We start from the raw sequence: 13,176 nt of genomic DNA on the forward strand, positions 1-13,176 counted from the left end.
AGACTCAGTCTAAAAAAAAAAAAAAAAAAAAAAAAGGCGTGCATTTTAGCGTTCTGCCTTGATAAATATAAAGCCCTGCATGTGCATTAATTCCTGTATTCAACAACTTTTATTTTTGTTGTTGTTGAGACAGTTTTGCTCTTATTGCCCAGGCTGGAGTGCAGTGGCACGATCTCGGCTCACCGCAACCTCTGCCTCCTGGGTTCAAGTGATTCTCCTGCCTCGGCCTCCCGAGTAGATGGGACTACAGGCGCATGCCGCCATATCTGGCTAATTTTTTTGGATTTTTAGTAGAGACGGGGTTTCACCATGTTAGCCAGGATGGTCTCGAACTCCTGACCTCATGATCCCCCCACCGTGGCCTCCCAAAATGCGGGGATTACAGGTACGAGCCACTGTGCCTGGCTCCACAACTATTTTTAAAGCACTTCCTGTGATAGGTGAGCCCTGTGTTAGGGTCTAGGAACACAAAGCTGAACAAGAGACATGATCTCTAGGTATCCTTATAATGGTTCATGGTGACGGATTGGGCACTTGAAGTCTAGGCTTCCTGGAGAAAATGATGTTAAAATTGAAATCTAAAGAAATGAGTAAGAAGAGGCCCACTGAAAGAAGGTTAGTTGAAGTAGTCAGGACGTGAGAAGTGAGTCTCATCGGCATCGACGGGCAGCCTTCATTCAGCACTTGCTGTGTCCCTGGCACTATCCTGGGGGTAGAAGGATGAGTGAGATATGCTTTTTTTCTTTATCGTAATTATTTTAGCAATAATGTGACCTTGAGGGAAACCACATTTTAGAATCTTGTATGACTTCCATCTGTTTTTTCCAATGGAATGGTGCAAAATTTTTTCTTTTAGCTTGTGCCTTTAGTTGGCCTCCTGCTGTTTCTTTTTCCTTTTGGAGGAATATTTGTAATGCTTAGTTCATTTCCAGAGAGCGGAGACAGGCAGACTATGAGCCCAATGGATAAACAAGTCTTTTCCTGATTAGGTTACCAGTTCAGGAATTTTCAGTTTTCTTGGATGAATTCAAGAGTCCAAGGGGAGGGTACCACCAGCGTAAGCTAGGGGTAGTAGGACTTTACCTTTTTTTTTTGGTTTTGAGACAAGATCTTGTTCTGTCGCCCAGGCTGGAGTGCAGTGGCACGATCTTGGTTCACTGCAACCTCCACCTCCCGGGTTCAAGTGATTCTCCCACCTCAGCCTCCCGAGTAGCTAGGATTACAGGCGCATGCCACCCACGACTGGCTAATTTTGTGTATTTTTAGTAGAGATGGGGTTTCACCATGTTGGCCAGGCTGTTTTTGAACTTCTGACCTCAGGTGATCCACCTGCCTTGGCCTCCAAAAGTGCTGGGATTACAGGTGTGAGCCACTTGTCCCACTAAACTTTACCTTTTAAGAGGCAGGAGGTAGCCAGAGCTGTAATACCCTCAGGCTTACGGTAACAGTGGAGTACTTACTTGCTTCAGAGAGACGGCTTCTGCTTAAAATAGTAACTTTCTAACAATATCAGGTATCTATCCAAGGATGAAACCCTCCACTTTCCATAATTGAACTTTTTAGGTAGGCAGAAATTTGGAGTATTTATTTATTTTGGAGACGGAGTCTCGCTGTGTTGCCCAGGCCGGTGTGCAGTGGCGTGACCCGGGCTCATTGCAACCTTCGCCTCCCGGGTTCAAACAATTCTCCAGTCTCAACCTCCCGAGTTGCTGAGACCACAGGCACATGCCGCCATGCCCAGCTAGTTTTTTGTATTTTAGTAGAGACAGGGTTTCACCATGTTGCCCAGGCTGGTCTTGAACTTCTGAGCTGAGACAATCTGCCCGCCTTGGCTTCCCAAAGTGTTAGGATTACATGTGTGAGCCACTGGAGTAGTTAGTATTTTGAAGGAAGTGTGATTAGATAACCTCTAAACATTTTGAAGTCCTGGCATTAAGTAGTGATATCACATGGGTTTAAAACCTTGGTCTTTCATATAAAACGAGCTTGGGAAAAGCTTTAGTGTAAACCATAATTCCTTATTAGGTAAAGTCAATCCCATACTTTTGGAATTGCTTTTTATGTTTCACGCCTTTACGTTGTCTGTGTGTACAGAGATAATTTGTCTGTGCTTTCAAGGAAGTAGCCGTGTTTTTCAAGCTGTTCTAGAGCTTTACTTCACATGAAGTACCATGACAAGGCCTGGAGCTTGGTTCTCACCCTTGGCAGCTCAGCATTATGGAATCTCCTGGGGAAGCGTTTTTTTTTTTTTTTTTTTTTTTGACGGAGTCTCGCTTTGCGCCCAGGCTGGAGTGCAGTACCGTGATCTCAGCTCACTGTAATCTCGGCCTCCCGGGCTCAAACCATCCTCCCACTTCAGCCTCCTGAAGGGTGCGGACTGGGACTATACCCTTGCGCCACCATGCCTGGCTAATGTTTGTATTTTTTGTAGAAATGGGGTTTTGCCATGTTGCTCAAGCTGGTCTCAACTTCCTGGACTCAAGCGATCCCCTGCCTCAGCCTCCCAAAGTGTTGGGATTATAGGCATGAGCCGCCGCGCCCAGCTAGCTTATGATTGCTAAGAGAAGCCAGAAATGTGTATTTTATTTGAAACCTCTTTGTTGTTACATTTAAGTAACTATTTTATTCGCAAAAAACATCTGCCTAGGAAAGTGCACAAGTTGTAGGTGAGGAGCTTCATGAGTTTTCCTGTGGAGCCAGCAGCCAGAGCGTTTGTGCCCCTCGCAGTCACTGGCCCTCCCCGCACTGTCCTGGCTTCTGATACCACGTGTTAGCTGTACCTGTTTTTGTTTCGGTTTTTCTTTTTTGAGATGGAGTCTCACCCTGTCGCCAGGCTGGAGTTCTGTGGTGCAATTCCCACTCAATGCAACCTCTGTCTCCTGGGTTCACTTGATTCTCCTGCCTCAGCCTCCTGAGTAGCTGGGATTACAGGCACGCGCCACCACGCCTGGCTAATTTTTTGTATGTTAGTAGAGACAGGGTTTCACCCTATTGGCCAGGCTGGTCTTGATCTCCTGACCTCGTGATCCACCCACCTTGGCCTCCCAAAGTGCTGAGATTACAGGTGTGAGCCAGTGCGCCCGGCCAGCTTTAGCTGTTTTTGAACTAAATTGAATTTATAGTATGAACCCATATTTTTTCTGGCTTGATTCATTGCATATTTATTTTTATGAGATTATTCCTGTTGCTATGCAGCAGAACGGTGTTTTTTTGATAGGTATATAGTATTCCATTATATGAACCTGCCATAAATTACTCTTCTCCTCTTGATATTTGGGTTATTTCCAGTTTTTGGCTCTTTTGAATAAGTGTTGCTACAAACTTTTATGTATTTCTGGGCCATAGTGGATACAGCCAGCCAGTCTCCCAGTGACAGTCCCAGCTTCCTCTCCTACCAGCAGGGGACATGCGAGCATTTGTTCCGCAGGCTCAGTAGCTCTTAGTATCGCCTCTCCCGGGGGATTCAGTCTTTCGGCTTCCCTGGGCCACATTGGAAGAAGAACTGTCTTGGGCCATACATAAAATATGCTAACACTAATGGTAGCTGGTGAGGTTAAAAAAAAAAATTGCAAAAAACATCTCATAATGTTTTAGGCAAGTTTACGAATTTGTATTGGGCCATATTCAAAGCCATCCTGGGCTGCATGTGGACTGTGAATTGGACAAGTTTGGCCTGTCCCTTTATTGCTTAGCTGTTTTGGTATGTATAGTGGTATCTCATTTTGATTTTTATTTTGAGTTCTATGCTAATACGGTTTTTATGTTTGTCAGCCATTTGTTCTCTTTTGCTAAGCTCTGTTGAAGACCTTGACCTGTTTTTCTACTGGGACATATATATTTTAAAATTAATGCTTTCTTTTCTAGAGCAGTTTCATGCTTACCCAAAATTGAGCAGATAATATGGAGCAGATAGTATGGAGACACCTTCTGTCTCTCCTCACAGTTTCTCGTATTAGTAACATCTTGCATTAGTGTAATAAGTTTAGCCAATGTTGATACATTGTTATTAACTAAAGCCCATCGTTTGCATTAGGATATATTTTCTGTGTTGTGCATTCCATGGGTTGGACAAATGCATATCTGCCGTACAGTGTCATACGGAATAGTTTCACTGCCCTTTGCTCTATCTATTCATCCATCCCTTCCCCGATCAATGGCAAGCACTGATATTTTTATTGTCCTTACAGTTTTGCCTTCCCCAGAATGTCACATAGTTGGAAGCATTCAGTATGCGACCTTTCAGATTGGTTTTGAGTAAGCAACATTCATTTGCATTCCTCCATGTCTTTTCAAGGCTTGATAGGTATTTCATTTTGTTGCTGAATAATATTCCACTGTATGGATGTATCACATTTATCCACTTACATTTTGAAGAACATCTTGGTTGCTTCCAGTTTTTAGCAATATGAGTAAAGTTGCTGTAAATATTTGTGTGCTCTTTAGTGTTGGATGTAAGTTCTCAAGTCACTGGGGTAAATCTCGGGGACTGTGGCTGCTGAATTGTATGGGAAAACTATGTAGTTTTTTCTAACAGGCTGCCAAGCTGTTTTCCAAAGTGGTTGTACCATTTTGTATTCTCACCAGGAATGAATGAGACTTTCTGTTGTACATCCTAATCAGCATTTGGGATTAATTAGTTTTTTGGATTTTAGCCATTCTGTTAGGAGTGTACTGGATATCTCATTTTAATTTGCAATTTCCATCATGTGTTTTCAACAATATGATAATATTTCAACAACATAATTTTCAACATATGATGTTGAGCATCTTCTCATAGGCTTATTTGCCATCTGTGTATCTTCTTTGGTGAAGGGCTGTATGCCGTTTTATTACTGATGTGTAAGAGTTCTTTATATACTCTGGATGAGTTTTTTGTAGTCTCCTATTCACTCTTTTAAAGATACGCTCTAATCAATTAAACAAGTTCTTAATACCAGTTTGTCAGTCCTTTAGTACTTTTTGGATCTATTTAAATAATATTTGACCACTATAATATTTTCCTATGTTTTCATCTAGAGGCTTTATTGTTTTACATCTTTATTTTATTTTTTTGAGAGGGGGTCTTGCTCTGTCGCCCAGGCTCGAGTGCAGCGGTGTGATCTTGGCTCACTGCAACCTCTGCTTCCTGGGTTCAAGTGATTCTTGTACCTCAACCTCCTGAGTAGCTCAGATTACAGGTGCGTACCACCGCACTTGGCTAATTTTTTGTATTTTCAGTAGGCATGGGGTTTCACCATGTTGGCCAGGCTGGCCTCCAACTCCTGGCCTCAAGTGGTCCGCCCACCTTGGCCTTCCAAAGTGCTGAAATTACAGGTGTGAACTGCTGCACCCAGCCATATGTCTCACCTTAGATTGACACTTCATCTGAATGTGATTTGAAGAGGGAAAGGGCAGGATTTTTTTTTTTTTTTTTTTTTTTTTACATATAGTTATCCAATTAATCTGCAGTATTTGTTGGAAATACCATTTTTGTCTTTTTATGTGGTTGCAAATCAGGCGAAGAATTGTTCTGTACTTGATTCTTTTCCATTGTTTTTTTTGTTCCTGGCTAGTCAATTTCACACTGTCTTAATTATGCTATTCTGAGTCTTGGTATCTAGTATGGGAAATGTAAGTCCTCCATTTAGTTTTTAATTTTTGCGATCATCTTGACAATTGTTGGTACTTTTCAATTTCATGTAGCTTTTTGAATAAGCATATAAATTTTCATAAAAAAAACTTGCTGGGATCTTGATCACATTATATTGACTATATAGATAACATGGGTGGAGCTAATGTCTTTACAGTCTTGCGTCTTTGAATCTAAACACAATCTCTCCAATCATTTCTTTCCTCGTTATCATCTCAGTCATGTTTTGGGACTTCAAGATAGAGGACTTATACAAATATTGTTAAATTTACTCCTAGATATTTGATATTTCCTGAAACTATTGTTGATGGTATTTTAAAAATTTCATTTTCTGTATGTTGCTTGTTTATAGAAATACAATTGGATTTTAAAAATTGATATTGTATCGAAAGCCTTTTACATACTTATTATTTGTGATAGTTTGTAGACTCTTTTGGAATTCTTTCTATAATCATATTTGTAAATATTGACAGTTTTATTTCTTCATTTCTAATTTTCGTCACTTCCGTTACTATTTTTCTGGCTCATTGTACTGGCCAGGACCTCTTCTATAATGGCGGATGAATATGGTGAATAAGGGACACTCTTGACTTGTTCCCAACTGTGCAGGAGGAAAATTATATTATTAACTAGGGTGCTTGTTGTGGGCTTTTTTGGGGGGGGGTGGAGGTAGATATTATCAGATTACATAAGTTTTATTTCTGTTTTGCGAAGTGTTTTTTATCATGAATGGGTCTTGAATTTTATCATGTTTGTTTTGTATTTATTGTGGTGATCATGTGATTCTTCTCTTATATTTTGTTGATAGGGTGGAAAATGTTGATTTTTCTAATGGTAAGTCAAACTTGTATCCCTGGGATACAAGCAAACTTGTTGTGATGTTATTCTTTTTTGTATATCTGGATTTGATTTGTACATACTTTATGCTTTCTGTATCTGTGTTTATGAGCCACATTGGACTACAGTTTTATTTTTTTATATTGCCATTCTCAAGTTTTGATATCAGTATTTTCCTGGCTTCATAAAATAGGTTGGAAAGTCTTCCTTTATTTTCTTTTCTCTGTAAGAGTTTATAATAAGGCTGGCATTATATTGTTTTTAAATCTTTGGTAGAATTCCCCGTTAGAATCATCTGGTCTTTGAGATTTCTTTGGGGAAATTTTGTATTTTTAATTTTTAAAATAATGTAAAAAAATAGACATGAGGTCTTGTCACGTTGTCTAGGCTTGTCTTGAAAACTCCTGGGCTCAGGCAGTCCTCTCACCTTGGCCTCCCAAAGTGCTGGGATTACAGGCATGAGCCACCATGCCTAGCCCAAAGTGCTGGGATTACAGGCTTGAGCCACCGCGCCCGGCCTGGGGAAAATTTTAAATTGCAGATTCAATTTCTTTAGTATATATGAGACAACTGAAGTTTAAAATTTTACTTTGTGTCAGTTTTGGTAAGTTTTGTTTGTAAGACCCATCTAATATTTTACAATTTATTAACAGAACATTATTCGTAAGTATCTCTCATTATCTTTTTATGACTGTAGGCTCTGTAGTGATGGCCTCCTCTTTTCTCTGATGATGGAGATTGTGCTTTTTCTTGTTTTTTTCTTAGTCATGACAGGGTTTATCACTTTTAACAATCTTCTCAAAGAACCAAGTTTGGACTTTCAATTTGATTAATAGATGTTTGTTTTACATACCAGTAGTTACTTCCCTTTATCATTTTCCTCCTTCTGCTTTCCTTAGGGTTTTTTTTTTTTTTTCATTTCAGGTTTTAACGAAAGCTTGTATATAAGACTACTTTGTTCCTGCATCTACTCAATTGTTTCTTCCTTATATTTGCCCTTTTACTTTTCTACTTGGCGAGATGTGGCCTTCCGTACAAGGATCTTTTTGCGGTCTGTGTCCAGTTTTGGCCTAGTGATAACCACCTTGCTGGGGTGAATGCCTACATGCACAGTTGTGCCATTAGCCTTTTCCCGCTGCACCCGTTCAATGTAGAGGACATATTTCTTCCTGTAAACCTGGACTACTTTGCCAGTTTGCTGACCTTTATAGTGTCCTTGTATAACCTGAACATCATCCTTTTGGATGGGCATTGATCGAACATTGTACTTGTCTCTCAGCTCTTTGGAAAGAAGGGAAGACAGAAATCTTCCTGTGAATGTGGGAAGGTGCATTGAAATGCCTTTTGTGGTTTTTACTTTGGTCAGAAGTCACAAAGGGATTGAACTTCATTTTGGCTGCTCCTGCTTCAGTCATGGCCACAAAAGGGAAGAGAACTACATACATGCCGCTTCCGGTTCTGTACCTACATTTTATTTTATTTTATTTATTTGTTTTTCTTCTCATCTTCTTGATATGGATACTTAACTAATTTTCAGCCTTTCTTATTTTCTAATATATACATTTAAGGTTGTAAGTATTAAGGCTATTGGCATTTCTACAGTTTTAACTGCATCCACCAAGTTTTGATATGGTTTATTCTTGTCTTCAGTAAGTTCAAGATTATTTTCTGATTTCTATAGTGATTTCTCATAAGTTATTGAAAAAGATGTGGCCTAATTTTAAAATTACCTTCATTGGTATTGATTTCTAGTTTACTTGAATTGTTGTCAGAGAACTTACCTTGAATTACTTAATTATTTGAAACCTTCTTGGGTCTTTTCATGTTATGTGGTTTTATTTGGTAAATGTTCCATGTGCAGTTGATAAGAACATATATCTTTTTTTTCTGTCAGTTACTCAGAAAAGTGTATTAAATATTAAGTTCTCCTATGATTGTGAATTTGTCTATTCTTATATTCTGTCAATCTTTATATCTTGAGCTACATTTTTAACCATACAAATTTAAAGATCTTATATTTTCCTGGTATAGTAACCCTTTTATCATTATGAAATAAGTCACACTTTATATCTAGTAATGATTTTTGCCTTAAAGCCTCCTTTGTTCGATATTGGTACACTTACATCATGACTGCTTTGGTTAGTGTTCCAACAGTATTTCTTTTTCAGTTCTTTTACTTTGTCTTTCTATCCTTATATGTAAGTTGTATCTCTTGCAAGCAGCCTATAGTTAACTTTTTCTAAGTATGGGCTGATGATCTTTATCTTTAACTGATATGCTGATTTTAAGTACGTTTAAGGCTGTTTTGAGACGTAGTTTTCTCTTTTTTTTTTTTTTTTTGAGACGGAGAACTTGCTCTGTTGCCCAGGCTGAGTGCCAGTGGCCGGATCTCAGCTCAACTGCAAGCTCCGCCTCCCGGGTTCACGCCATTCTCCTCCTCAGCTCCCGAGTAGCTGGACTACAGGTGCACGCCAACCTCCGCCACGGCTAATTTTTGTATTTTAGTAGAGAACGGTTTCACCGTGTTAGCCAGGATGATCTCGATCTCCTGACCCGTCGTGATCTGCCCGTCTCGGCTCCCAAAAGTGCTGGGATTATAGGCTTGAGCCACCGCGCCCGGCCTTGAGACATAGTTTTCTACTTGATTCATCATTTTATATTTCCCTTTCTTTCTTGCCTTCTTTTGGCTCAATAAAGTATTTTTAAGTGCCATTTATACCTCTCCATTCATTAACCTGCTATCTGTACATTTTTTTTTTGTTTTTTTTTTTTTGAGACCAAGTCTTGCTCTGTTGCCCAGACTGGAGTGCAGTGGTGCAGTCTCAGCTCACAGCAACCTCTGTCTTCCAGGTTCAAGTGATTCTCCTGCCTCAGCCTCCTGAGTAGCTGGGATTACAGGCGCCCACCACCATGCCTGGCTAAATTTTTATGTTTTATTTTTTAAAGACAGGATCTTGCTATGTTGCCCTTAAACTCCTGGCCTCAAATTATCCTCCTGCCTTAGCTTCCCAAGTAGCTGGGACTGCAGGTGTGAGCCACCATGCCTGACCCTTTTCTCCTTCTTGCTAGTGCCCTTTGATGCACAAAGGTTTTATTTTCATTTATTTATTTGTTTTTTTTGAGACACAGTCTTGCTCTGATGCCCAGGCTGGAGTGCAGTGGTGCAGTCTCCGCTCACAGCAACCTCTGCCTTCTAGGTTCAAGCGATTCTCCTGCCTCAGCTTGTGGAGTAGCTGGGATTACAAACGTGTGCCACCACCCCTGGCTAATTTTTGTATTTTTAGTAGGGACGGGGTTTTCCCATGTTGGCCAGGCTGGTCTCGAACTCCTGGCCTCAAGTGATCCGCCCCCCTCAGCCTCTTAAAGTGCTGGAATTACAGACATGAGCCACCGCGCCCAGCGTTCACAAAAGTTTTATATTTTAATAGAGTGCCATTTATGTTTTTTCCTTTGGTTATTTGTAGCTTTTCGTATCAAATTTAAGATACTGTTGCCAAATCCATAGTCATGAAGCTTGTCCCTTATGTTTTTCTTCTAGGAGATTTATAGTTTTAGTCCTTAAATTGAAGTCTTTGATCTGATTTAATTTTTGTATATGGTATGAGGTGAAGGTCTGAATTCTTTTTTTTGTTTTCTTTTTTTAAAGTTTTTTGAGACAGAGTTTCACTCTTGTTGCCCAGACTGGAGTGCAGTGGTGGAATCTCGGCTCACTGCAACCTCTGCCTCCTGGGTTCAAGCAATTCTCCTGCCTCAGCCTTTTGAGTAGCTGGGATTATAAATGTGTGCCACCATGCCCGGCTAATTTTTGGTTATTTTAGTAGAGACAGGGTTTCGCCATGTTGGCCAGGCTGGTCTTGAACTCCTGATGTCAGTCGATCCACCCGCCTCAGCCTCCCAAAGTGCTGGGATTACAGGCTTGAGCCACCACGCCCGGCTTTGAGTTCATTTTTTAACCTGTGTATATCCACTTCGGCTAGAACTATTTATTGAAGAGACTGTTCTTGCCTCATTGAATGGTACTGGCCTTCTTGTCAAAAATCAATGGATGATAAATATATGCGTTTACTTCTGAACTCTCACTAGTGTCTCTGTCCTTTTGCCAATATATCATACTGTTTTGATGTGTCAATGATACTTTATGTCAAGACACATTAAGATGAATAGATAGCCATTAGAATTAGTTATTTGTGTGTCACTTAATGCCACCTCACAAATTGCTGGTGGTACATGTCATACTTAGAAGACACTGCACATTTTTAGAAAATATATACTTTTGCATCATTGGGCAGCAAACTAGGCTCAAATACTCATCATCATCACATTTATCAGCTTGAAAATGCTTGGCAGAGAACATTCAGTGGATGGGTTACAAATGTGGAGTGAAGTTACGTTGGTCTTGGGCACAGAAGTGAGAAAGAGACAACTGTCTTCATTGTGTTAATTTTCATAAAATTATTATTTAGGAGAACAACCAGTCTTTTTATCCCATAACTAAGACAAAGGGCCTTATCATCTTTAGGGAGTTTGTGGTTAAGTAAACATTAGAGTTTTTTACTGTGGAAAATAATGCATAGTGCATATAAACCTTTAATGCCTTTATCACTCAGGGAATTCACTGTGGTGGGAGGAGTGCTGTGATCTGTGGAAAGTCGTGGAAATTTCAGGGATTGCAGTCGTGATGGCTATGATTCCAGATGGAGTCACAGTTTACAATTTAGTGCAGGAGTTGGCAAGTATTCTTTCTTGGCAAGGGTCAGATGGTAAATGTTTTAGGCTTTGTAGGTTGTACGGCCTCTGTTGTAACCACTCAGATCTGCTGTATGCCTGAGTTTCAGCAAACCTTTGTGTACCAAAAAGGCTAGGCCATAGTTACTTGACCCCCAATCTAGAGGAAAAGACAGGAAGAGAAAAGAAAGTTATGTATTATAGCACTTTACTTTTGAGTAAACTATATTGATATGTAACACACAGAGAAGAACAGAAATTGTGGTTGGTTCAAGGAATTTTTCGCAAAGAGAACTCACTTACATAGTCAGCACCTAGATTAAGAAAGAAGACAGTGGCACCTGGCCGGGCATGGTGGCTCACACCTGTAATCCCAGCTCTTTGGGAGGCTGAGACGGCAGATCATGAGGTCAGGAGATCAAGACCCTCCTGGCTAACACGGTGAAACCCCGTCTCTACTAAAAATACAAAAAAATTAGCTGGGCGCGGTGGCGGGGGCCTGTAGTCCCACCTACTCGGGAGGCTGAGGCAGGAGAATGGCGTGAACCCGGGAGGCGGAGCTTGCAGTGAGCCGAGATCGTGTCACTGCACTCCAGCCTGGGCGACAGAGCGAGACTCCATCTTAAAAAAAAAAAAAGAAGACAGTGGCACCCTAAGAAATCTTAATTGTGCTCCATCCCAATAAGGACCCTCCTCATTGCGACTAGCCACTTTCCTGATTTCTAACAACATAGGTTAGTTTTGCCTGTTTGTTGAACTTTTGAAATAAAATGAAACCATACAAATTGTTTTCTTACATCTGGCTTCTTTTGGTAAAATGTGAGATTCATCCATGTTTTGTGTAGAGCAGAAGTTTGCTCATTCTCACTGTTTGTTAGTATTCCATCATAAAATCTGCTGCAACATATTTGCCCATTCTGTTGTTGGAGGGCATTTGTGTTGTTTTTTGTTGCTGCTGTTATAAATTGGGCTACTGTGAATGTTTTAAACATGGCTTTTTGGTGCACACACACATTTCTGTTGGAGATATACCTAGGAGTGGAACTGCTGGATTATAAGTTATGCATGTATTTAGCTTTAGTTGATGCTGCTAAGTAGTTTTCACGAGTGGCTATAGCAGTTTTCATGCTCTCTGGTGGTATATGAGATTTCCAGTTACTTCATCTCCTCATCAATCTGTGGTATTGTCTGTCTTTTTAATTGTAGCCATCTGATGGGTGTGCACCTTCAAAAGTATTTTAAAAGTTATTTCACAGTTATGATATAACTTGGATCTTAACAACCCTGTGAGTAGGTAGGACAGAAATCATTATCCTTATCTTTGGGTGAAGAATCAGGCTGAGAGAGTTTTTTTTTTTTTTTTTTTTTTTTTTTTTTTTTTTTTTTTGAGACGGAGTCCCGCTCTGTTGCCCAGGCTGGAGTGCAGTGGCGCGATCTCGGCTCCCTGCAAGCCAGGCTGAGAGAGTTTCTTCGGCTTGCTGGAGACTCACAGCTCATAACTTGGCAGGAATGAGACTCACCCTCAAGTCGTCTGGCTCCAAGTGCTGTATTTATCAGTGTCTTCCCAGTCTCTGCCGTGTATCCATATTTTGATGTACAGATACCCACCTTTCAAGATGCATGTTTTATTGAGAATGGGGACAGAATCTCAGAATGGACTCTCCACAGTTCTCTGTGGTGCTTTTTAGCCCTACTTGATCTAAAAGTTAATATGTGTATTGTTTTGATGTTCACACAAATTGTATGTTTGTACAGGTGAAAACAGAATAATGACAGCAAACAAAACAAGAAATTATGCTATATATAGAAAATTAGTTTTTTGCATTGTCAACGGAAGCGCTCTACTTTGCAATATGCTGCTGGATCATTTTCAGAAAGGCCCTGCTACTTTCAGGTCCTGAGCCTAGAATTCTTAGAGTTCTGGTTAAAGTGAGACTATAGGCACTTGAGGTGTTATTTTGTTATTATTTAATATGCTGTGGTTT

The 13,176-nt window shown here is 40.2% G+C and overlaps 1 protein-coding gene and 1 pseudogene across 1 annotated transcript in view; one reads left to right on the plus strand and one right to left on the minus strand.

Annotated features, from left to right (window-relative positions):
* Positions 1-8,121, minus strand: part of LOC108525027 (60S ribosomal protein L26-like) — a 14,199-nt pseudogene extending 6,078 nt beyond the window's left edge.
* A 3,717-nt stretch (positions 8,122-11,838) lies between these two features.
* The window catches only part of ZNF236 (zinc finger protein 236), a 134,535-nt gene continuing 133,197 nt past the window's right edge, over positions 11,839-13,176 (plus strand). Inside the window, exon 1 of the mRNA XM_017866096.1 lies at positions 11,839-11,925. The gene's annotated coding sequence lies outside the window, so the exon portion shown is untranslated. The remainder of the gene's footprint in view (positions 11,926-13,176) is intronic.

The sequence above is a fragment of the Rhinopithecus bieti genome, unplaced genomic scaffold, assembly GCF_001698545.2.
Source record: "Rhinopithecus bieti isolate Rb0 unplaced genomic scaffold, ASM169854v2 scaffold_84002, whole genome shotgun sequence".
Lineage (NCBI taxonomy): Eukaryota > Metazoa > Chordata > Mammalia > Primates > Cercopithecidae > Rhinopithecus > Rhinopithecus bieti.